Source organism: Musa acuminata, unplaced genomic scaffold (assembly GCF_036884655.1).
Source record: "Musa acuminata AAA Group cultivar baxijiao unplaced genomic scaffold, Cavendish_Baxijiao_AAA HiC_scaffold_444, whole genome shotgun sequence".
NCBI classification, from domain to species: domain Eukaryota; kingdom Viridiplantae; phylum Streptophyta; class Magnoliopsida; order Zingiberales; family Musaceae; genus Musa; species Musa acuminata.
Window position 1 is genome coordinate 102,501 of NW_027020691.1, and position 5,000 is coordinate 107,500.

Sequence of the window (5,000 nt, forward strand, 5' to 3'; positions counted from 1 at the left end):
CGGGCCAAAACTGGCCATTTTTGGCTGCGCGAGCGAGCGGCGAGCGGCGAACAGCGAGCGAAGCGAGAGGCAGCACCGTCCCTGCTATACGAAAGCCCCATCCAGCCCTGTGCCACCCGGGGGGTTCCAGGGTGCTGAGATGGCTGACGTTTTGCTCCGCTCTCGACGGTCACCGCGCAATGCAAGAACAGGCCAAAAACTGGCCAAAACGGCCCAAAAACGGGCCAAAACTGGCCATTTTTGGCTGCGCGAGCGGCGAGCGGCGGACAGCGAGCGAAGCGAGAGGCAGCACCGTCCCTGCTATACGAAAGCCCCATCCAGCCCTGTGCCACCCGGGGGGTTCCAGGGTGCTGAGATGGCTGACGTTTTGCTCCGCTCTCGACGGTCACCGCGCAATGCAAGAACAGGCCAAAAACTGGCCAAAACGGCCCAAAAACGGGCCAAAACTGGCCATTTTTGGCTGCGCGAGCGAGCGGCGAGCGGCGGACAGCGAGCGAAGCGAGAGGCAGCACCGTCCCTGCTATACGAAAGCCCCATCCAGCCCTGTGCCACCCGGGGGGTTCCAGGGTGCTGAGATGGCTGACGTTTTGCTCCGCTCTCGACGGTCACCGCGCAATGCAAGAACAGGCCAAAAACTGGCCAAAACGGCCCAAAAACGGGCCAAAACTGGCCATTTTTGGCTGCACGAGCGAGCGGCGAGCGGCGGACAGCGAGCGAAGCGAGAGGCAGCACCGTCCCTGCTATACGAAAGCCCCATCCAGCCCTGTGCCACCCGGGGGGTTCCAGGGTGCTGAGATGGCTGACGTTTTGCTCCGCTCTCGACGGTCACCGCGCAATGCAAGAACAGGCCAAAAACTGGCCAAAACGGCCCAAAAACGGGCCAAAACTGGCCATTTTTGGCTGCACGAGCGAGCGGCGAGCGGCGGACAGCGAGCGAAGCGAGAGGCAGCACCGTCCCTGCTATACGAAAGCCCCATCCAGCCCTGTGCCACCCGGGGGGTTCCAGGGTGCTGAGATGGCTGACGTTTTGCTCCGCTCTCGACGGTCACCGCGCAATGCAAGAACAGGCCAAAAACTGGCCAAAACGGCCCAAAAACGGGCCAAAACTGGCCATTTTTGGCTGCACGAGCGAGCGGCGAGCGGCGGACAGCGAGCGAAGCGAGAGGCAGCACCGTCCCTGCTATACGAAAGCCCCATCCAGCCCTGTGCCACCCGGGGGGTTCCAGGGTGCTGAGATGGCTGACGTTTTGCTCCGCTCTCGACGGTCACCGCGCAATGCAAGAACAGGCCAAAAACTGGCCAAAACGGCCCAAAAACGGGCCAAAACTGGCCATTTTTGGCTGCGCGAGCGAGCGGCGAGCGGCGGACAGCGAGCGAAGCGAGAGGCAGCACCGTCCCTGCTATACGAAAGCCCCATCCAGCCCTGTGCCACCCGGGGGGTTCCAGGGTGCTGAGATGGCTGACGTTTTGCTCCGCTCTCGACGGTCACCGCGCAATGCAAGAACAGGCCAAAAACTGGCCAAAACGGCCCAAAAACGGGCCAAAACTGGCCATTTTTGGCTGCACGAGCGAGCGGCGAGCGGCGGACAGCGAGCGAAGCGAGAGGCAGCACCGTCCCTGCTATACGAAAGCCCCATCCAGCCCTGTGCCACCCGGGGGGTTCCAGGGTGCTGAGATGGCTGACGTTTTGCTCCGCTCTCGACGGTCACCGCGCAATGCAAGAACAGGCCAAAAACTGGCCAAAACGGCCCAAAAACGGGCCAAAACTGGCCATTTTTGGCTGCACGAGCGAGCGGCGAGCGGCGGACAGCGAGCGAAGCGAGAGGCAGCACCGTCCCTGCTATACGAAAGCCCCATCCAGCCCTGTGCCACCCGGGGGGGGTTCCAGGGTGCTGAGATGGCTGACGTTTTGCTCCGCTCTCGACGGTCACCGCGCAATGCAAGAACAGGCCAAAAACTGGCCAAAACGGCCCAAAAACGGGCCAAAACTGGCCATTTTTGGCTGCACGAGCGAGCGGCGAGCGGCGGACAGCGAGCGAAGCGAGAGGCAGCACCGTCCCTGCTATACGAAAGCCCCATCCAGCCCTGTGCCACCCGGGGGGTTCCAGGGTGCTGAGATGGCTGACGTTTTGCTCCGCTCTCGACGGTCACCGCGCAATGCAAGAACAGGCCAAAAACTGGCCAAAACGGCCCAAAAACGGGCCAAAACTGGCCATTTTTGGCTGCGCGAGCGAGCGGCGAGCGGCGGACAGCGAGCGAAGCGAGAGGCAGCACCGTCCCTGCTATACGAAAGCCCCATCCAGCCCTGTGCCACCCGGGGGGTTCCAGGGTGCTGAGATGGCTGACGTTTTGCTCCGCTCTCGACGGTCACCGCGCAATGCAAGAACAGGCCAAAAACTGGCCAAAACGGCCCAAAAACGGGCCAAAACTGGCCATTTTTGGCTGCACGAGCGAGCGGCGAGCGGCGGACAGCGAGCGAAGCGAGAGGCAGCACCGTCCCTGCTATACGAAAGCCCCATCCAGCCCTGTGCCACCCGGGGGGTTCCAGGGTGCTGAGATGGCTGACGTTTTGCTCCGCTCTCGACGGTCACCGCGCAATGCAAGAACAGGCCAAAAACTGGCCAAAACGGCCCAAAAACGGGCCAAAACTGGCCATTTTTGGCTGCACGAGCGAGCGGCGAGCGGCGGACAGCGAGCGAAGCGAGAGGCAGCACCGTACCTGCTATACGAAAGCCCCATCCAGCCCTGTGCCACCCGGGGGGTTCCAGGGTGCTGAGATGGCTGACGTTTTGCTCCGCTCTCGACGGTCACCGCGCAATGCAAGAACAGGCCAAAAACTGGCCAAAACGGCCCAAAAACGGGCCAAAACTGGCCATTTTTGGCTGCACGAGCGAGCGGCGAGCGGCGGACAGCGAGCGAAGCGAGAGGCAGCACCGTCCCTGCTATACGAAAGCCCCATCCAGCCCTGTGCCACCCGGGGGGTTCCAGGGTGCTGAGATGGCTGACGTTTTGCTCCGCTCTCGACGGTCACCGCGCAATGCAAGAACAGGCCAAAAACTGGCCAAAACGGCCCAAAAACGGGCCAAAACTGGCCATTTTTGGCTGCACGAGCGAGCGGCGAGCGGCGGACAGCGAGCGAAGCGAGAGGCAGCACCGTCCCTGCTATACGAAAGCCCCATCCAGCCCTGTGCCACCCGGGGGGTTCCAGGGTGCTGAGATGGCTGACGTTTTGCTCCGCTCTCGACGGTCACCGCGCAATGCAAGAACAGGCCAAAAACTGGCCAAAACGGCCCAAAAACGGGCCAAAACTGGCCATTTTTGGCTGCACGAGCGAGCGGCGAGCGGCGGACAGCGAGCGAAGCGAGAGGCAGCACCGTCCCTGCTATACGAAAGCCCCATCCAGCCCTGTGCCACCCGGGGGGTTCCAGGGTGCTGAGATGGCTGACGTTTTGCTCCGCTCTCGACGGTCACCGCGCAATGCAAGAACAGGCCAAAAACTGGCCAAAACGGCCCAAAAACGGGCCAAAACTGGCCATTTTTGGCTGCACGAGCGAGCGGCGAGCGGCGGACAGCGAGCGAAGCGAGAGGCAGCACCGTCCCTGCTATACGAAAGCCCCATCCAGCCCTGTGCCACCCGGGGGGTTCCAGGGTGCTGAGATGGCTGACGTTTTGCTCCGCTCTCGACGGTCACCGCGCAATGCAAGAACAGGCCAAAAACTGGCCAAAACGGCCCAAAAACGGGCCAAAACTGGCCATTTTTGGCTGCACGAGCGAGCGGCGAGCGGCGGACAGCGAGCGAAGCGAGAGGCAGCACCGTCCCTGCTATACGAAAGCCCCATCCAGCCCTGTGCCACCCGGGGGGTTCCAGGGTGCTGAGATGGCTGACGTTTTGCTCCGCTCTCGACGGTCACCGCGCAATGCAAGAACAGGCCAAAAACTGGCCAAAACGGCCCAAAAACGGGCCAAAACTGGCCATTTTTGGCTGCACGAGCGAGCGGCGAGCGGCGGACAGCGAGCGAAGCGAGAGGCAGCACCGTCCCTGCTATACGAAAGCCCCATCCAGCCCTGTGCCACCCGGGGGGTTCCAGGGTGCTGAGATGGCTGACGTTTTGCTCCGCTCTCGACGGTCACCGCGCAATGCAAGAACAGGCCAAAAACTGGCCAAAACGGCCCAAAAACGGGCCAAAACTGGCCATTTTTGGCTGCACGAGCGAGCGGCGAGCGGCGGACAGCGAGCGAAGCGAGAGGCAGCACCGTCCCTGCTATACGAAAGCCCCATCCAGCCCTGTGCCACCCGGGGGGTTCCAGGGTGCTGAGATGGCTGACGTTTTGCTCCGCTCTCGACGGTCACCGCGCAATGCAAGAACAGGCCAAAAACTGGCCAAAACGGCCCAAAAACGGGCCAAAACTGGCCATTTTTGGCTGCACGAGCGAGCGGCGAGCGGCGGACAGCGAGCGAAGCGAGAGGCAGCACCGTCCCTGCTATACGAAAGCCCCATCCAGCCCTGTGCCACCCGGGGGGTTCCAGGGTGCTGAGATGGCTGACGTTTTGCTCCGCTCTCGACGGTCACCGCGCAATGCAAGAACAGGCCAAAAACTGGCTAAAACGGCCCAAAAACGGGCCAAAACTGGCCATTTTTGGCTGCGCGAGCGAGCGGCGAGCGGCGGACAGCGAGCGAAGCGAGAGGCAGCACCGTCCCTGCTATATACGAAAGCCCCATCCAGCCCTGTGCCACCCGGGGGGTTCCAGGGTGCTGAGATGGCTGACGTTTTGCTCCGCTCACGACGGTCACCGCACCACGCAAGAACGGACCATAAACAGGCCAAAACAGCCCAAAAACGGGCCAAAACTGGTCATTTTTGGCTGCGCGAGCGAGCGGCGAGCGGCGAACAGCGAGCGAAGCGTGAGGCAGCACCGTCCCTGCTATACGAAAGCCCCATCCAGCCCTGTGCCACCCGGGGGGTTCCAGGGTGCTGAGATGGCTGACGTTTTGCTCCGC